Raw genomic sequence first — 22,113 nt, forward strand, 5'->3', positions numbered from 1 at the left:
TTCTTGGGAAAACTACTTAATTTTTCTGAATTTCTCCTCTTCTTCCACATGGAGATAATAATACCCTTCTTGCATGACTGGTTTGAGGGTTGGAGCTGAAGTATGTGAGCATCTAGGAGAGTTCCTGAAGCAGGATCCACCTTTAGAAAATGTCACTTAACATCATTATTCCTCTTCTGCTTCTTCTGAAGATGGACAACTTGGGATCCCCGTAGTCTGCAACATCTTTTTGTAAAATAAGAACAAGTTCCGAGAATTCCTTGTGGACCTGTGGATCTGACATGCAAACCTGGGGAAGCTTCATGACTTTGTTTTTATAACTTGCAGGCAGATGCCACTCTAACTGAGTGGGGCTTGGCACTTAGGGGAGCTGAGAAGAAACAGTGCGGCCATCCTGGGAAACGGTTACTTTGGAGAAAGAAAGCAGACAACATTCTCTGTCTTTGTTCTTATCTCCTGTCAGTTATTAGATCTCTTGAAACTAAGAACCCAAAAACTTTATGCTTTTGTATTTCCGGGGGAGAAAAAAGGGAAATAAAAAGAATGCATGGTTGATACAGGAAAATGTACTAAATAAGGAAGTCTGTAGTTAATAGTAAGGGCTGTGAAAATTTTGAAGTCAAAGTATACTCCATTGATTGGGGATATAAATCAATTCTTTAAACTTAAATCACTTATTAAAGGCAAACTGGCATTAGCTCGTTGACACCACTGTATTCTGCTCCATTGAACTATCTGCTTAGCTACAAACCCAGCCTCTGGGGTTTACAGGATGGGGGTAATTCTGAGAATGAACAGCTGTTTTAACAGCAGGTTGTGGGAAACGCGACCACAGGAGGAGGGTCAGCCTACATGACTCATCTAGGTCAAAACACAGATCAGAAAAAAAATGCAGGTTGACTTAAAAAATGAGTCTATTATTCATTAGAATATACAGTTTTGACTATAGTTTTAAAACATCGGGTCAAAAAATTTGATTATTAACTATCTAGTTATAGCAACCTTCTTTCTGAACCCACTCAAAGAATCTGGTGAATGTAATGAAATGTTTGCTGTCTACACTTACTATGCCCTCTTTTGGACAGCAGGGACGTGGACTGCTTTTTCTTTAATAGCATAGTACATAGGTTTGGGTAGAGGTTTGTAATTTATAAAGCACAATTAATTTCAACTCAATACACATTTAAGTAGCATCTCTTGAGGGTTGAATTTGTCTCCCCAAAAGATGCCGAGGCTCTAATGGTTACTATCTGTGAATGTGACCTTACTTGGAAATAGGGTCTTTGTAACTGATCAAGTTCAGATGAGGTCATTAGAGTGGGTCCTACTCCAACATGACTGGGTTGGTTATTTTTTTTTAATTTTTTTTATTTCTAGGAGAGAGAGAGACAGCGTGAGCAGGGGAGGGTCAGAGAGAGAGGGAGTCACAGTCTGAAATAGGCTCCAGGCTCTGGGCTGGCAGTCAGCTCAGAGCCCGATGCAGGGCTCGAACCCACAAACCACGAGATCATGACCTAAGCGAAAGTCGGATGCTTAACCGACTAAGTCACCCAGGCGCCCCTGGGTGGGTTATTTTTTAGGGGGAAATTTGGACATGGAGGCATACGTGCACACTGGGAAAATGCTATGTGGACATGATGCAGAGATTGGGGTGAAGTATCTACAAGCCAAGGAATACCAAAGATGGTTAGCAAACCTTCAAAGGAAAGAAGATTCTCCTCCATGCCCATAGAAGAAACTAACCCACCAACACCTTGATCTAGGACTTCTACCCTCTGAGATGTGAGACGATAAATTGCTGTTGTGGCACTTTGTCATGGCAGCCCTCACAAGCTAGTAAAGCACCTACGTGATGATACTTAACAATATCCCTGTGAGGTAAGTGTCATCATTATGCCAATGAAGAGAAAGATCCCAAACTCCATGATTTCTGCCTTATGTCCATAGAAATGTCAGGGGCTTGTGTCTCCGTGAACCTCATGCTTTCAACTGAGAGACTGACACAGTCCAAGTGGCATCTCTAGGTAATGACGGGTGAGGCACTGTGTCAAGATATTTTTAGCTCTAAGTAATAGAAAAACCCCCATTCACAAAGTCTTGAACTGTCAAGAGAGACTTGCTATCCCACATAGAAAGAGTTCCTGAGATAGGACAACCCCAGAGTCGTAAATGAAGTCAATACATTGGCTAATGGCATCATTTAGGGCCAAGTTTCCTTCACATTTCAGCTCTTTAATTTTCAACATTTGGGTTTTATCCTCAGTCTAGTTCAGTGCGGTCCAACAGGAAATATAAAGCAAGCCACATGTGAGATTAAAATTTTTCTAGTAGCCACATTAAAAAATGTAGAGCAACGGGTAAAATTAGTTTTAATAATACACTGTGTTTAACTCAATATATAAAAAGTGGTTATCATTCCAACACAAATATCAATACATTCAGTAATGAGGTGTTTGATACAGCACTTCTCATTTTGGGCTAGCAACATTTCAAGTGCTCAATAGCAGCATATGGCTATGATCAACAGTGTGAATCTAGTCCACTTCACTGTTCTAAGATTGCTGTGGGAATTCAGGCATCAGATCCAGGCCTAAAAATGTCCAGAGGTCGTCTCTTCTCTCTTCTGCAATGTAAGGAAAAATTCCCAATAATGCCCTTAGATACTTCCTTCATGTCTCACTGGCCCGAATCACTTCTTGTGCCCCTGTCTACTCCGATTAAAAGCAAAGAGAACGAAATACTAAAATTGGCTCAGACTCACTCTGTGTTTCCAGAGTCACACATCTATGTAGGGGAGGATGGATATCTGGTTGTTGCTGGCAGAGAGGAGGAAGATGAGGCATGGGTATCGGGAATGCAACAAAAATGTCCTTTAAAACATTGAGAGCAAGGTCAGATGGTGATTGGGGGAGTTTGTAACCAAGTGAATCCTGGTAGAAGGACAAAAGGCAAAGAATAGTGCTTTTTAGTTTGCAGTGGGCATGGGGGTTTTAAAGACTGTACCTGGTCCGTCTACAGAACAGTATTAAAGATGAGGATCTAACTGGTAGGATAGCATAGCTTCCTAGAAATTTAAAATTAGGTAATTATAGGGATGCCTGGATGGCTCAATTGGTTAAGTGTCTGACTTCGGCTCAGATCATGATCTCACGGCTCGTGGGTTCGAGCCCCACGTTGGGCTCTGTGCTGACAGCTCAGAGCCAGGAGTCTGCTTCAGGTTCTGTGTCTCCTTCTGTCTCTGACCCTGCCCCGCTCCTGCTCTGTCTCTGTCTCTCAAAAATAAATAAATGTTAGGAAAAAAATTAGGTATTCATAACCTAATTTTGATCAGGCCACATCCATTTGATAGAGATGGAAGCAATAGTTCACTTTGGCTACTGATAAAGAAATTTTTCACAGCTGTAATCATAAGGTAAGCATAGTTCATGATATGTGGGTGAATTTTTATTCTGCTAGAAATGGTACTAAATATTACCAAAAACATTTTCATAACCAAGAAGAGACTAAAAGAATCCACTTTAATTAAAGTGTGCTTTTCTCCATCATAGCGTATCGGGTCCATTCCTTGTACGACCTGACTCATCTTTTCAGAAAGCAGTCTTGTTGCATCAACATGGTATAAGACTTTTGTTTTTTCCCAGAAGTAGCTTATATTTCAAATCCTCAACACATTTTTAAAGATGCTAACATTTCTGGGCCCAGAAATTGAGTTAGGTTGTAGGGAAAAGGTGCAGAAAGATGCGCCTCACAAGCAGAAAAAGGCTATAGGCATGGAGGCTGGGCTAGGCGATTGGTTCATATCATGGCATCCATAGTCACAAAAGGAGACGATAACCAACACAATTTTCCATGAGTTCATAGACTAGGATGACTGGGGACCAGGCACTCTGTTCTGTCACGGTCAAAGGGGTTAAAGTTGGAGAAGAAATGGACAGAAACGGGCCAGTTTCTGCAATTTTGTTTTGAAGATTTTCTTTCTGGGTCTACACTGAAACAGTGATAGGGCGCCTACTCAGAAGGGGAAAAAAAAATCACTTGTGATTCTCAAGAGGCTTGTTCGTCTAAGTCTACAAGGCTGATGAGGTGTTTGCCTCCGAAACACTCTGTGGTAGCCAAGGGGTGTGAAATGTGACTCATAACAGCACTTGAACTCTGGCTCACCGGTGCACACTGCCAACACGTTCGTGGAAAGAGGAGAGTGTGAAGCTGTTGCTGCCAAGCCCTCCACTTCCAGAGCCCCATTCTGCTGCCCTACAGATGATTTTGGCATTATGGCCTGCTCATCCGGGCAACTCCACTTCTACTGAGCATGCCTTAGGGATGTGGTCTTTCTGGGAAACATCATGGAAACTGACAGATTCAAGTTAGGTAGTGAAGGATGTAAGAAACACTCGTGAACCAGCCTAACCTGCAAACAGAAGGAATCTTTCCTTCTAAAGCCATGTGTATTAGGGATCTTACACCCCACTTTTAGGCAATTACTTGCACCCCACTTTGGTGTCCTCACCTTCTTTTCAGCCTTTCCCTCTGCTGATTGTTTGCTGCCAGAGGCAATTTTAATAATGCTCGTTAAGCCACTTAAGTCAAAGCCTTTCCCAGTGACAGCTGATTATCTCCTCTGTATACATCTAGAGTGCTCTGTCAGCTTAGCTGTCCCTCCCCAGCCTCCCACCTCCGTGACATTCTGCATTCTGTGTTAAGACTCCTAGACCTGCTACTCACCGGAGCTTTTGTTCTGAAAAATAAATTCACAAGGAGTGATGGTATTTTTATGCCCACCATAGCATGTTATAAATGTTTTGAAACATGGTTTCTTTCTTTTTTTTTTTTAAGTTTATTTATTTATTTTGAGAAACAGAGAGAGAGAGAGACAGAGAGAGAGAGGCAGAGAGAGAGAGAGAGGGCGGGTGCACATATGCTTACATGTGAGCAGGATAAGAACAGAGAGTGAAGGAGAGAGAGAATCCCAAGCAGGCTCTGCACTGTTAGCACAGAGCCCCACACAGGGCTCCATCTCATGAATCAGGAGATCATGACCTGAGCCCAAATCAAGAGTCAGACGCTTAACCGACTGAGCCACTCAGGCGCCCCTAAGACATGTTTTCTAAGTGTTTCAAGAAGAACAAACATGCACGCCATCTTGAAAGTTTTATCTTTAATCTATTGTATTTTCTTATATATCTAGTAGAGCTATACTTTTCTTTTTGACTTAAACCATGTTTTCTAACTTTCAATGGGCACTGGGGGAAAAGGTGTATATGACATAAGCAGGTTGCACAAATAATTCCTACAGGAGGTAGAGCAACTCGCTTCATTTTACCAACATGGGACGTCACATCAAAACAAGAGGCTTGGGGCACCTGGGTGGCTCAGTTAGTTAAGCATCTGGCTCTTGACTTTGGCTCAGGTCATGATCTCACGGTTCTTGGATTCCAATCCTGCCTTGGGCGCTGCACTAGCAGTGTAGAGCCTACTTGGGATTCCCTCTCTCTCCCTGCCCCTTCACTGCCCTCCCACTCTACCTCTGTCTCTCTCTCAAAGTAAATAAATAAACTTAAAAAAAAAAAACCAAACAAACCCAGAGGCTTTTATCCTTTCACTCATACAAAAGAAAGAATGGTACTGTAGAGGAAGAAATAAATGAATGAATGACTTAATCTAAAGGAGCCAGTTTGACCTACTGCATAGCTTGACTTAAGCTAATACATTTGAAGTTGATTTAAATCTTTCAGGTAATTCCAGGAACCTGGTTGATGGTATGAAGTACTAAAGTATTCTGGTGTTCCTTAAGTATGAGTGTAATTTCTAGATTCTACAAAGCTGTTACCAGGAGAGGAGCTTATATCAGAGGAGTAACTTCTCTGCTATCTCCTTGTGGGGGTTGAGTTTCCTGGCTGATCACACTAGGGACGGCGTGACCTTGGAGGAGTCTTATGTGCTTCTCGCAAGTATAAAAGAGTGCGTCAACAAAACGAAAACCGGCTTGCAGGGGTAAGAATGAAAACTGCGTTCAGCCAAATTATTTAAAAAATAAATTTAGAAGATTATACAGTTTCGGAGCAGTCGTTTGCAAAGTAAACAATGTTTCACTTGTTTTTTTCCCTACTAGTATGCTTGTAGACACAGCTGAAGTGCCTGCAATTGTGGCTCACGGGGAAGGGAGTCAACGGCTGATGTGCAGAGGGCTTTACAGTGTTTATTGCCACGATGATAGACTGGCACGCTTGAAGAAGTGGTTTCCTAAAGAGACCCTAGTGGCTGGCAAGAGTGGCTGACCATGTTGTGTGGGGCACAGCTGATGCCCTCTGACCAGTTCACAACCTCTAAAGACTGCGATCTGGAGCGATGGAGGCATCCACTATGTAGAGATTCAACCTCTCTTGTCTCTCTCCTTTTTTGATTCTCCCTTTCTCTGTCTGTCTGTCTGTCTGTCTGTCTGTCTGTCTCTCTCTCTCTCTCTCTCTCACACACACAGACAAATGTATTATTTATTTAAATGACACATAAGAAATTATAAAAGTCCTTAAAGGTTAAGACTAGTGATTTTCAAGTTAATTTTAGCAGCAGAAAAATTACTCCTAGATACATTTTCAGTGAGGACTCTTAAAGTGTGAAAGAGATACAAGTAGAGCTTAGCCTCCTCCTTATCTCTTATCTTATCCCTTCTCCCCATTTCCAGGCCTCTGGGCATCTCCTGCAACTCAAATCCAAGAGCACAGCTCTATTTGGATTTAAAAGAAAACGGCCACAAATTATCTATAGTCAACAACGTTACATTCACATGCTTAAACATTCTCCTAAGCAAAACTGGAAGTTTCAGTCTTTGTGGAAAGTAGATGGGATTTCACCCCTTTTTGGCTCATGGACCTTACAGATATTACCACAATAGCACAGATTTTATTTCATATGTTTTTTTGGAAGCACGTCAAGCCATCAATTATAAACAAACACAAAACAAATTGTAAATCTTAGGTCACATTGTCAGCTTAAAAACATTTATTTGTGTGTGTATATCTATAGATCTATATCTGTATAAAATAACTTTCAGATACAAAATGTTTTGCCTGGTGTAGAGACGTGAACAAGGACTTTGAATCATGGATGTACCAGTCCCACGAATTGGGCCACCGGTTTACCATCTCTGATTTTTAGTGTTCTCATCTATAAAATGGGAATAATACCATCTGTGGTGGACTGCACAGCATCCTCTAAAGATGTCTACACTCTAATGTCAGAAACTGTAGATTCGTTGTTACCTCATATGGCGAAGGGGATTTGGCAGATGTGGTTAAGTCAAGGACCTTGAGATGGAAAGAGCCTTGGGGACCCTAACTGTAATCACATGTATCCTTGTAAGAGGGAGGCAGAGGGAGATACGTGTTCACAGAAGAGGAGAGTGCAATGTGATTCCAGTCATGCAGCCACAAGCCAAGGAATGCCGGAAACCACCAGAAAGGGTTCTCCCCTAGAGTCTCCAGAAGGAACCAGCCCTTTCTACACCTTGTTTTTCAGCCCCATAAAGAGAATAGAGTTTTGTTGGTTTAAGCCACTAAGGTTGTAATTTATGGCGTAGGCAGTGGGAAACTAACACAAATTCTGTCATGCGTGATTTTTGTGATTGCTATAATGAGATCACACACTCACATGCACACAATGTCAGTATACACAGGTTTTAACAAATAGTATCACTATCATTCTTCCTTCTGCCTTAAAGATGTAATTGGAAAAGAAATTTTATGTTTGTAAATTAAATTACTGAATGCCTATGGAAAGGAAGACTTAACTACTCAATGGCTATTCAGAAGATGACAAGGCGCTAATGAATACACAAACAAATCTGTAGATTTCTGGAGGGTGAGGCCATTATGAGGGAGACGTGGTTTTGTTGAGTTCCTATGCCTTGAGCTCTTTCCCTCTTTGGCATTCTGGTGCTTATTTTCTTGAATGTCAAAGCCTAACCTCTTGGATTAGGAAGGGTTTACTGAATGTCTTTTTTCCCCCAGTGGATTAGTCCCCTAATTATGTTTGGCAGAGGCTAATTTTAAAAAGAGTTTGAATTTTTGATTGATAACGGCAGGGGAGGGTAAAGCTGACCTATGTTTCTCCAAGACCCATGAAGCAACAGGTGGTACCTAACGAACTGAGAGCCTATATTTTGAGTTTGAAATAAAAAGGCTGCTTACAAATATGTGTGTGGAGGTAAGGCAGGTGAGTTCTCATTGTGCATTTTTATATTTGGAATCATATGAGAGAGGACTAACATTTGAAGGATATTAATGTTCTGCTCGGCAAAGGAAAAATATTCTGGGGGGAAATTAGCTGTTGGAATAAACTCTCCATTATCAAGTGGGTGGCATATAATCATCTCTCCCGATTCCTTGAGATTGTTTAACCTTTGGGATATTTGTTTATGATTATAAGCTTTTCTGGTCATCTTTACTGAAACCCTGCTAAGTGTGGAACTATTGTGTAAAAGGAAATTTCAAAATGGAGCAAGTAAGCTAGAAGAGTCTTTTTTTATTTATTTAAATTTTTTAAATGTTTATCCATTTTTGAAAGAGAGACAGAGAGAGAGAAAGAGAGAGAGAGTGAGAGAGGAAGAAAGAGAGAGAGAGAGAGTGAGCCTGGGAGCGGTAGAGAGAGGGAGGGAGGGAGGGAGGGAGATAGAACCCAAAGTAGGCTCCAAGCTCTGAACTGTCAGCACAGAACCCGATATGGGACTCAAGCATGAACCCTGAGATCATGACCTGAGCAGAAGTCAGATGCTTAATCGACTGAGGCACCCACACACCCCTAGGAGAGTCAGTCTCTTTTAAAATAGAGCCAGGAGGCCATAAGGGAGGAGGGATTTATGCATATCCTCTTTGGAGAAACTATGAACTTTTTTTTTAACTGTGAGCCCTCACCTTGAACATAACTCCCTCCTCACCAGGACACCCCAATATTCACATGCTTCACTTCCCACAAGGAGCCTACTGGATTTGACAAATTTCAAACCGCCATTTGCATATTAACCCAACTGATCCCAGTTAACCCAGTTTCACTCCGTGTTTTGCCTAAAAGGATCTAAATGAGAACTGCACTCATGCCCTCTCAGTTTTATAACTGCCCCTTCTTCGTCTTCCTTGGGAACAAGAGCCATGTTTCTACCTGAGTCTATTTCCTGGATTGCCATTCCAGCTGCCCAATTAAATGACCGTTTGCTTAAATTTTCAGTGAATTCTTGGTTTACAGTTGGTTCCTAATAGGGAAGCTTATTCCTTCAATGGGTATTTTGCAATAGCAATCAGATCATTCTTCACCAAGAAATAGCTTCAATCTTCACTTTCTGGATAGATCTGTTCTCCTACATTTATAAATATGGCAGAGAGCATTCCTTTCAATGGTGGTCATGTCTTACTCAGTTTAAGGGAACTGTAACATATAACACTAGCAAAGACAGTGAAGTGTGGACAATAAACATTTTTCATCCATTCCACAAAATTTGATAGTCTGGTGTTTGCTTAAAACAACTTAAATAATCATTTCTTTCCAAAAGTAGACTAAACAGTGTCAAACATTCTGTCTTGCTTCAGCATGTGGGCATAATGAAGGCAGAGAAAAGCATTAAGAAAGATTACAGGTGGTTGTGTTTTCCTTGGTGAAGGCACTTCTCTTCCTTTTTCTTTGGTGAGACTCCCAAGGAGGGCCCTCTTTACCCTTCAAATGTAGATTGTTTTGCAAAGAGAAATGGTCAGTTAAAATCTGGCCATTGTTCTGTTCTCAAGCAAGTCAGAAGGTGAGGGTATAGGTTGAGGGAGAAATGAAAACAAGGTGTTTTAGGGTGGTTTGAAAGGGGACCACACAGCTTACTTCTAGTTAACTCTTACTTAACTAAATAAATGTTGGGGCAAGAGTTCTTTGAGAAAATGTTTTTATAAACAGGGGAGGTCTAATCCCTTTACTGTCTTTGGGAGTTATAAGACCATGGATCTCAAGGTAAATTTAAAAAGTGCATTTTGAAGTATTGATTGCGAGACCAATTTTTTCATTCTATTTTCCAAAATTTCAAAAACAGCTTCTAACAGTCCCTTACCCCAAGTCCCAGGGGAACTAGATTCCTAAGTGTTGATCCAAGGACCACAACTCTGTCATTCACATCCTTTCTTTCAGGACATGGCTTTAGGGAATCACATGACACCAGGCAAATTAAGAACAACATTTCAAGCTTTTCAAATGCTCTCCTTGAAGCTCTATAGCAGATTTAAATTTAAAAACATCATTGAGGTTTTGTGTAGTTTATATGTTATATTTTGTGTGCTTTATTCTTGAAAATAACGTCATTTTAAATTATTCTATTGTTTTTGAATAGCTGATATAAATCCATGAAACATATTCAAAAGGCACTGCAAAATGAATATATCACTTATTCCTGTCCTCTGGTCACACTGGTTCCTTGGTTTCTTTATTTGTTTTTAGCATTCTCTTGCAAAGATATTCTATGCACATACAACATACACTCTCTTAAATGACAATATACTTTAAAGGTTATTACAAACTTTTTTTAAAAAACGTTTTATTTATTTCTGAGAGAGAGAGAGAGAGAGACAGTATAAGCAGGGGGGGGTCAGAGAGAGAGGGAGGCACAGAATCTGAAACAGGCTCCAGGCCCTGAGCTCGCTATCAGCACAGAGCCCAATGCGGGGCTCGAACCCAAGAACCATGAGATCATGACCTGAGCCTAAGTCGGATGCTTAACTGACTGAGCCACCCAGGTGCCTCCACAAACTTTTTTTCACTTAAAAATATATGTCTTCTCACTCCAGTCAGTCTACAAAGAGTTTCCTCATTCTTTTTAAAGTTGCATAATATTTCATTGTGAAGAAATAGAAATTTATTTAACAAGTCAATGCACTTCTAGTTACTTATAATCCTTGATAGTGCAATGTGACAATAATCTTGCAAATACATTATTTTAGCCGTGTTACAATACACCAATAGAACTACCTACATGTGTATTTACATTGTATTTGTATTTTAAATTTCTATTTTAATTTTGTACTCGTAATTTGTGTTTGTATTTTAAATTCTGATAGATCTTGAATAATTGCTCTTCACAGAGATTGTATCAATCTTTGATGTATGGGGATGTCTGTCTCTCAAACTCTCATCAACACGGTATTTTACCAAGCTGTTTGATATTTGGCCATACTGAAATATTCTATCTTGGCATTTCTCCACTATGAGTGAGGTTCAGCATTGCTTCATGTCTTTAAGAATCATTTATGTTTCATTTTTTGTAATCTGTCTTCATATACCCTTTTCTCATTTTTCTATTGGGTTGTTAGTCCTATTGATTTGTAAGTATTCTTTCCATATCAAGGACATTAGACTTTTGTGATATGAGGTGAAACATTTTCCCTACTTTTTCATTTGCCTTTTTTTAAACTTTTGATTTTTTAATAATATTTGTCATATTTTGGACCTTTAAAAAATTATTTTGTTATACAGAAACGTCTGAATTTTATATTTTTTAAATTTTATCATTTTTTCTCTTCTGTTTGTTCAGTTTTGTGAATACTCAAAAGTGCTCTGATTTTGATATTTAAAATGGTTTTTCCATGTGTATTTCTAGGACTTTTTTCATGTTTTACTATAAGTATTGAATAGAGCTGTATTTTAAAGTGGTGTAAGGACTAACAACAAAGTTTAGATAGTTCCACATTTTTAATTTTCTCTACACTTTTCTTTAATTCTTTGTTCATTTCTGTTTTTTAATTTACCTTTTGGCAAAACTCAGACCCCATATTTCTAAACATATTTTCAGAAATGTCTATTCTCATTTATGCTTCTTCTAACTTGGCTTCCTTTAATGTGATTATTTATTTTGCTTTTCTTACTTCTTGAGCTCTGCTTATTCATGTTTTATTCTCTTGCTATCTCGTATCTTATCCAAGTTCTAGTGCATTTGCTTTATGTTGTTGCATCGCATATCATGAAAAAAATTCCTACTCATCTATACACTCAAATTTTTCATGTATTTACAGTAGCATCTCCGTAGTGTGTTTTAGTCATTTGTTCTTTGTTATTCTCATTTCTCTCTTCATTTTCTTCTCATCATATCTTCATATAATTCTTGTGCTTGCTCACTTTTGATTATTACTTACTTTTGAGTAAGTTGTGTTTACTGGGGTTTCATGCAGTACAAGGGTGAAAGATCATGTTTCAGGCTACAAGAGAAGCATTTACAGAAGTGGGGTGTTGTGTGAGTAAGCAATTTATTTTAGCCTTTACTTTTCCTAATTAAGGCTTGACCCTGTAGAACTACTCACAGTGCCACTTTTTTCTTCTCTAACCTTCACAAATGAACTGTGTCTTGCAAATATGACTGCCCAGTATGTTTGTTGAGACTCGGTGCTACTTTTCCTCCCGAAAAGCTGTTGTTATCTCATGGTTCCAGGCAGGGAATGTTTGGTTTTACCTCGAGGCTTGGAGCAATGATTTTGACACACTGTTCTTTATGGTTGCCTCTGAGAGCTGCACACATGGGCATCTTCTTCCTGTGGCATCTCTCTCAGACCTCAATGCCTTTGCTTGCTTTCCTTGAGTTCTTAATTTTAGGTTACAGATGCCTTCAACCTTTGACAAGGATGAGTTTGAATCTTGGTTTTTTTAATCTTCTTGTTGCTATTGGGTGATTTTGAAGAGGAGAAAGGTAGAGCAACCATGTTTGCTCAACTAAACTATGGAAGCAAAGGTTATTTTCTTGGCTACAAGAAACTCTTTTAAAGATACATGTTGTGAATGTAATTTTTTTTTTTTTTTATCCTGTGGTGCTTCAAGGACCATATGTATGTACTATATCAGTCAGGGTTCTTCAGAGAAACAGAATCGAGACAGAGAGAGAGAGAGAGAGAGAAGAAATTGGCTTATGTGATTATGGAAGCTGAGAAATCCCATGATCTGCCATCTATAAGTTGGAGACCCGGAAGAGCCAGGGGTTCGGTTCTAGTACAAGTCTGAAGGCCTGAGAAGCGGGACAGCTGATGGTATATGTTCCCGTTTGAAAACAGAAGAACACTAACGTTCCAGCTCAAAAGCAGTAAGTCAGTGACAATAATTCTCCCTTTTACCGCCTTTTTTGTTTTATTTAGACCCTCAACACATTAGACAATACCCACCCACACTGAGAAAAGCAATCCGTTTTACTGAGTCTGCTGATTCAACTAATAATGTCATCCAGAAACACCCTCACAGACTCACCCAGAAATAATGTTTAACCAAATATCTGAGTATCTTATGGCTCTGTCAAATCGACACATAAGATTAACTCACCTGGGAGCCAACTTACATGTTATAGCCCAAGGATTAGTATATATTGAACTTGCATCAAAGAGGAATTGAAAGTCACTGCTTTCTTTGACACTTGAGAGATTTTTCCTAATAACTCATTAGAACAACTACCCGCCAATACCATCCTTATAAACCAACACAGTCTTTATTCTTGTTCATAAAACATAAATACCCACTCCTTTCTTAGTCGTTGTCTCCTCATCCTGCTAAGGAAGGGGAAATCTACTATTTATAGATCACCTGTTACATTTTGTCTTAAGGTATTTTGGAGTGAGTTAGTGTTTGGTCACCGAGCCACTAATGGGATCTTAAGGGTTCTGATATCTGATATGTCAAAGACACACAGTGGGACCAGCTGTGCCATTTTTATCAAGCTTCCCAGACCTTACTTTAAACAGTAGTAAAAAATCCACATATGTAAGGGAAAAAAGATAGGTGCTTTCATAACCGCAGTGCTGAAGGATAATAGGGACGCAAGTTCTTGATACTTGTGTATACTGAAGACAATCTAGAAGTAAGCTAACAAAGCTTGTCTGTCCTTCACTTACTGAAAGATTCTTAAGATGCAATGGTTTGATGGCAGCTTTGTCAGGAGGAGGAGGAAACGGATGACTACAAATTCCTCACTAAGTGTCTAAAAACAGTGTTCAGAATTCCACCCATCAACCTGAGGAGATGAATAACTGAAATCACATTATACTTATATTTTCTGAAGTGAAAACTGTCAACATTACTGTCACAGGCAATGTTCTGACTGAGCCGGAAAGAGATTTTTGGCAGTTCACAATCTGTTAGCTCATATTTCCGCAGCTCTGGGGAAATGGCCTCAATACTTCAAGACCCAATACCTGGATTGTCAGGGAGAAATGGGGGTCAGAACGAGAGTCATTGATCTAGTACTTTCAAAGTTCTAGAAGGAAGACACATTACATGGTGTCAACAGATCTGATAAAGATAAAGGGACGGCTCTGATACCGATAAACCTATGACTCATGTTATACACAGAGATTATGCTTTTTACATGGATACTTATTCAATGTTCATTTATTTAATGTCTACTAAATATGACTCCATGCTCTGTTCCAGGTGCTGAAAACGTAGCAGTGAACAAGCCAATCCCCTGCCCTTCAGGAATTTATATTCACGTGTAGTATATTTGTATGGGGACAGGGATAGGAGTGATATGGATGTATAATGCCCAAGCAAAACCCAAGTAAGATATTTCAGATTGTAGTAAGTGCTACGAAGGAGTAAAGAGATCTGGCACAGAGAGAGATTAGTGGGCTGGTAGTTCCTTACAAGAGATAGTAGGCAAGTCCCCTTTGAAGAGGTGGCATTTGACCTCTGACATATGTCGCCATGTAGGTGCATTGTACCTGCCGTATGTATACAAGGCTGTAGAGACTGTAGTCGATCTTACTGTAGTGAATCGGGCAACGATCAGCTCGATGGACGAGGGAACTGACGCGGGATATTTTACTGAGGAACTGAGGGCCAACCCAGTCGTTTCTTTGACCTTCCTTTTGGTTTTATGCACGTTTATATGTATATAGAGAATCATTTAATGACCATGTTTTAAATAGGAACGTAGAAAGTTTTGTGATCATGTTTCTTTTTTTTCTTTACATATAGCAATTACGTTTTTCTACATGGAGAATTTAGTGACCAAATTTTATACCCATACCCGGAGACTTGTGATTTTTATGTATGCATTCATAACACTAAAAAAAATACAGCGTACCTGAGTTTACAAAGCACACACACACGCATGGTCTGTTACTCTTCACAACACAATACCTCGCAGTATCCAAGGATAGTTAGTACAAAGAATGGACAGATTCTTTAAACCCTCTCCAGAGGTGGGGAAGAGGCTGCATACATACCATTTAACTTTCAGTTTGCCCTTCCTCCCACCAAACATGCCACGTTGTATGGGTACCACTTAAGTATTTTAGGAAAAGCACTCTGTGTGGAATGATATTTAGGCTGATATATAAAGAGCTCTATGATAAAGACATGTAATACCGAGGGCACAAAAGAATCTAAACATCAGAAATGTTTCGATTTCGATTTGGCGGCAACATTATTTTGTAGTGTAATGAATGAGTCTCACGCTCAGATAGATAATGCCTTCCTTTGATAAACTTAGTAGAAGAATATGGCTGAGATTTTCACTGGGAGGTTTGCAGTCTAAATGAATACACAATCTGCCTGAACACTAATACTGTGCAAAACATTACTTACTAAATTGTAGCACATTGAGAATACCATCTATTTTTAAAATGGGAAAATCTCTATCAATGTTTTTCATCTTTCTCCAGTGACTCAAAATGCCTCAGGAACTTTTCCTCAGATAGTCTCAGAATGCTGCACATCTACGCTGAGATTAAGCATGGCACATTTGTTAGAAAATGTTCAGTCTGTTTCCTCTCGGTACAGTGATGAAGTACACAGAGGGAGTGTTCACCGTGCTGTCTCCCAGGTTAAAATCCTCTCCCCTTGACTAGCTTTTCGTCTTCACACTTTCGAGTATTTAGTGGCCTGGTGTTTTCTATCCTCTGCCTGACTTTTCAAAACATTCTCAGGACAGACTCTGACATTCATTAATCCCAAAGTACAACTGACCAATCACAGCTTTAAGTATTTACCTCCCAGTGGGCATTTATGCTTTCATAAGGATCAAAGCCATGCTCCAACAATAACCTTTTAGATAAATGAAGACCAAACAGTAGGAGCCTCTGTGAAATAATGGCAGGCAGTTTGAGAATCTACTTATTTCTGATGTCATTCCCGGCCCTCCCCCGAGAAACTGAAGACAGGACACTCTGTACATGATCAGAAACACCTCACTACCTTATTTTTCGCTGATGAACAAAATAAAATGGATGTCTGCTAGCTTTTCTCCCAGTATTAGCTTTTGTCTCTACCTCATGACCATGCAAGTTCTGACATGCACCGAAGTAATTCTATGCCATGAAGCATCCTCAAATTTTGTTCAAGCTCAGCCAAATTCATATCTTCTTCTACACCTCTTAGTAGGTGCAGAACCAGAGCCTGAAAGATGATTGGACACATTAGTCCCTTCAAACAGGATGAGTGAGGCAGCATGGATGTGAAGTTCCTTCCTGCATGGGGCGCTCTCCACAGCCATAGTCTATGGGGGGACTTCTTGCTGCCAATTTTATCCTTTGGTTAAAATAAACATGGAAGGGGACCTTAGGATAAAAGGAAGAACAATATGAACAACGACAACAGGAGGCACAGTGTTAAACATTTAATGACCACTATTTCATAGAATCCACACAATGAGCCTGTGAGGTAGAAGTCATTAGACCTATATGTGGTTTACAGTTGTGGAAGTGGGGGCACAAGCTAGGTATTCGATTTGGCCCAAATCACATAGATAGGGAGCAGATGAAAGAATTTCAATCCATCTCTCTAGCCTCTTCATATGGGCTGAGGAAGTGAGCATTGTTGGAAGGAGATAATTTTTTTGCCAGGCGTTCCCAAGTGGGTGCTTTGCCCATATAGAGACAACTTTCCATTCTGGTTGCTTCCTTAAAGTAATTTCATAATGAAGATAGTGCCCTGGCTGGTGAAGATGAGGAGGGAGGTGATGATAACTGTGCTCCTTTTTGTTCCCTGACGCTTACCTTTTGTTTCCAGAGCACCTTGCTCATCTTTTTTGGTTAGTAGTTGTCAAAATACACATTCACTTACCATAAGATTATGAATACCTTGAGAGCAAGGACCAAAATTTTATTTCCTTCCTTTCGTCTTTCCTCCCTTATTTTTTTTCCCTTCTTAATGTCTGTCCCTCCTATCCTTCCTTCCCTCTTCTCTTCTTCTAGGAAGGTTTCTATAAATCTATGATGGGCACTCAACTCCAGAGTCAATGGGTTTTTAATGGTAATCGCAAACCCAAACCTCACTGTTTGCACTGTACTCTGACTCTTTTTGTTCCACTAAAAGGTCCTTTGATTATGGCTTTCATGATGGTTAATATGCCACCCACTGACCTCTGCTAAAGTCTGTCTTGAATATTTTAGAGTCTTTTACTGTAAATGGAGTATCATTTGATAGAATTGGAATTATTTATTTTTCTTATATTTGACATATAAGATCTGTATAATTTAATGTGTGTTAAAGATTAACATTGTCAAAAAACATGACTCAGAATATTCCTGGGGCAAAGTCACTGGCAGGATTTTGACCCTGAAAGGAAACTTCAGTGCTGATTGATTCATGATGTGAATATACAGAAAAGACCTACAGGGGGAAGATGAGGTCACCAGGTAAGTATGATGAGTGCAAACAATTTCAAACTATTCCTCTCAGCAATGGCTCCCACTGTCCAAACTAAGAAAGACATATGGCAATACAGAGAAGAATGTGACCTGTAAAACATCTCTGACAGCCTATTCATGTGAAATGTACGAGAGATGACTTATCATCTAGTAGCATGATTCTACTGGGAATCTACCATACTTTGCTAATAACCACAAGGAGGCCAAAAGCATTTATTTAGGCCATGGAAATGGTGGGAGAAGGGTCTTCTGGTTCCATTTGTACTTATATCATCATTCATTTGAAGGAAGTAGACAAGGGGTCTTGGCTAGCTCAGTCAGTAGAGCATGTGGCTCTTGGTTTTGGGGTCATGAGCTCAAGCCTCACACTGGGGATAGAGTTTACTTAAAAAAAACAAAAAAAATATAAAGGAAGTAAACAAGAAATGACAATACAGGATGATTTGTACTTTGCTCAGGATAAGCAAAGGGTTTAATACATATGGGATGCACATGTAATTCACTTGTGCGTGGAGGTTGGTTTAATAAAAGCCTCTGGAACAAGGCGACATTTTAGCTAAGTTCTGAGACTGATGTAGGAATGGAGAAATGGGGATGAGAAGTATGCACCAGGCTTTGAAATAAGATTCTCATCTTTCCTCATTTGTAGGTGAGAAATTGAGGAGCAGATATATTCTGTCATGTGTGCAAGATCCCCCAAATAGTAGAAATAGTAGAGGGCAGAGCTGGGATTTGAAGATAGGTAGTCTTCTGTAAGAGCCCTCCTACTTAACTGCCACACTATACTATACTAGAATGTAACTAAAGGGCCAAGGTCCCTGTGAGAGGGAATGCATGGGATCCAGGGCACAGATCAGAAGGTTAGCTTTACATAAGAGGAGGAAAGCACCTAAGAGGTGAGGAGGAAAAATGAGAGCAGGTACAAGAAGTTCACAGATGGAGACAGACAGGAATCTGAGGGAATTCCCAGTGGAGATTTTCTGTTCCCTTTAGGCCAACAGGAGGCAAAGTTCTGTTTGAGGGTGAAGAGATGGTAAGGATTTGAGAACAGAGAAAGCTTTAAGTAGAAACTTTGGGAAATGAAATATTGACCAGCCAGAAAAAACCAGAGGGATTCCCAGGCATGCGTGAATTTTAATTTTGAGATTGGAGACTACAAATCTACTGTGGCACCAATCTTTGTGTTTATGGACTTAACTCCAGCAGAGGTCAATACCCTGCCTTTGGCCTTAAGGGGACGGTGTTAATGATTAGTTGGATTTGTTTGTTTCATACATATCAGAAGGATGTGAAGACAGGGATTTGGACTATTTGGAAATGTGTCATGGAGGCAACCATGGGGTTGGGCTGGACAGGAATGGAAATGCCAACAGGAAGGAGTGACATGAGAAAGAGGAGAGGTACTAAGATCACAAACCTCAACAAGGTCTAAATATCTATGGTAAGAGAGCAGGAAAGCTGGAAAGATAGAAGGTGGTCAGAGAGAGGATATTTGAAATGCCAATTTCCATTGTAGGACAGTCTTGATAATGACAGCGTCCAAGGTCCATGGTCATGGATCCCGGTGACTGAAGTGAGGGTGGATGATGGAGAGCAAGCTCACTGGAATTGAGGAAGCCAGGGAAGAGCTGAGATATTAGGTTGTTAAAAAAAATGGGTCATCCATAGGGCACTGAAGACATGCTGGATATTGAGAAGAGCCAAGGATAGGAGAAAAACTATAAATTCAAACCTTAAATAATTGTGGGTAGTGGCTATGAATTATGTAGGTGACTTTGAAAGGAGAAGAGGATTAAAGACAGAAAAGAAGTGGGTATACAGCAGTAGGACACAAACTGCAATGGAACATGATTTTTATATGAGGATGGAAGAATAAATTTCGAGACATTCAGCCTTTATATGTTTGAGCTTATTTAGCATAATTTCTGGCACACAGTGGGTTACTATGAAATGTTCGGGGAAGTGAACTAAGAAGAAGGAGTATGAAGGAGAGGTCTCAAGTGATCTGAGAAGAAGAAAGAAAGTCGGAATGCAGGAAAGTCCAGAATCAATGGCTAACTAATTTAGCGAAGAGATAAAAGGGCAGCCCATTTGTTAATAATTTCCCCCTGATTCTGCTTTATTGCCTTTTAGTGCTTTTTAAAGAGAGATTAGAGAGTGCAAAGGTATTCCTTTCTCATCACAGGGAATCTTGAAGAAACAAGGCTTATCAGGGTCTTCCAAACTTGGGGCCTAATCTCATTCAGGACACGACAGCAGCAACTAATGCATATAGCATCAGGCATCGTTCGGAGTGTATTACGCTCTTTAACCCATTTGAAATCTCCTCAGGGTTGAAGCCATTCAGCTCAGGAGATGATGTGGTAAAATCAAGGAAAACACACGTTCCTATTGACCAGAGGCCTCAGCTCTTCTCATCCATGACACATGAGATGTTTACAGGTGTAACACACCCTCATACTCAGATTTTGATAGAAAGTTCAGAGACGCCAGGAAAGACTTTCTGGCGCTGTGTTTCAGGTAGCTTCCCACAAAGGTTCTTGTATGGATAAGAGTAGAGGTGAGGGTGGGGTGTCATTATCAATGACTTCCTGGTTACTTGCATGGTGACCTATTTCACTCCTTCCACAGGCTGACATGTGGATGACAAAGACTGATGTTACTATGGGAATGACTTTGAATTTTGTTGAATTCAGAACAAACAAGTGAACTAGTTATACATTTTGGTGCATTCGCTCTTATTAAAAACATCACTCTATACCATCCCTTCCCCTCCCCTCCTCCCAAATGATGGCAACTCACCCACGTGTCTGTCACGCGCTGGGGTTGTGCTAAGAACATCTGCCTTAAATCATCAATACACAATACTTCTGTTTGCACATACCTCTTCTGACCTTTTTTCTCAAAAGGCTGGGGACGGAGCAGGCATATAAAAACACTCTCCTCATGTCCGTTGCAGCATTCAGCTACAGCGCTCTTACTCTTTTTCTCTCTCCATAAAAGTAATTAAATATATGGCAGATGGAGTTAATAGGTGGAAACCTTCATGGCAACTGAGACCTTTTTGGTTTATTTTCCTGTGAAAATAAATGACTTTTCCCCAGCCTCATCCCTGTCAGATGCCAAAAACTATCCTGTTTTCCGTACTCTGTGTTGCTTTCCCAGACATCTTTGCTGAGAAGGTTTATCAGTTTCTTTCTTAAATATCAGGTTACAGGCTTGTAGGGGGCGCTGGAGCCGCGGGGTGGGGCAGGGTGAGGGGTGGGGATTTGGGGCACAAAACGCCTGCTCTACTCTGTCTCCGATGGGGACTGTGTGTACAGCTTCTCTTCGTGTTATGTCTTCTCCAATCACGACGCCGGGCAGGTTGATTCTTCCCTCTCTTTCATCTTAATCAAACAGTGAATCAAATGGGGATGTTAATGTAAACATGGTCTTCTTATTTCATTTCAGCACTGGAGGTGTCTCTTGGCAACGCAGGGTCCTGGCGCCCTGACAGACTGAAAAACCAATGTTTATAAACCATTCTTTTCTCTAGACTTGCATAATGGAGCAGAGGTTTTCTGTTATCAGCTCACAAAGTAGGCAGCCCTCTTCCTTCTTTAGCCTTTCAAATGATTTGCATTTAGAAATGGAAATTTCCTCCAGGGCCAGGACTAGAAACCAACGAAGTTCTGGGTTTTTTTCTCTTTCTCTTTCTCTTTCTCTTTCTCTTTCTCTTTCTCTCTTTCTTTCTTCAGTCCTTCCCACCTTCTTTTATTTTTCTTTCAGCACAGGAATCCTTTCTTCAAGAGGGATAGTTGTGAGATGTCAATATATTTAATTGATCCCCACAAAACTGCTTTAACTGAAATTGAGGTGAGGGACCTTGAAGCTACCCACTAGACATGCCTCTCCGTTCACCTTCCCAGTGTTCCCTGATACATCAACATGGAACCCATGACTCAGCGGAATGTGCTGTGAGAACAACTCTTCTCATCTCCTCTGGCTACTTTGACAACCTGGACAATATTCTGTTCACAGCAGAGTTGCCTTTGCTGATTCCCCCTGCCCCCTCTTCCTCTTGGTAGCCCAGGCAGACCCTTGCTCACTTTTAAAATGCAAACACAGGGCCTGGGGAGGGGGGAGGTTCTGGTGGCTCAGTCGGTGAAGCATCAGACTAGTTCAGGTCATGATCTTGCAGTTCGTGAGTTCGAGTCCTGTGCTGGGCTCTGTGCTGCTTTGGATTCTGTGTCTCCCTCTCTCTCTCTGCCCCTGTTCCATTCATGCTCTGTCTCTCTTTCTCTCAAAAATAAATAAACATTAAAAAAAAATCCAAACACCACGACTGTCAGCAGATTTGGGAACAAGGTGACTCGGATGTGTGCTGAAGTCTGAGAATTGCTGAAAATGTGTCAGTGCCTTAAGGAAATTTGACCCAACAACTCCTGGAGAAAATGTCCCAAAGAAATAGGCATTTTTGTCCAACATATGT

Source organism: Crocuta crocuta, unplaced genomic scaffold, assembly GCF_008692635.1.
Source record: "Crocuta crocuta isolate KB4526 unplaced genomic scaffold, BGI_CrCroc_1.0 scaffold41, whole genome shotgun sequence".
Taxonomy (NCBI): Eukaryota; Metazoa; Chordata; class Mammalia; order Carnivora; family Hyaenidae; genus Crocuta; species Crocuta crocuta.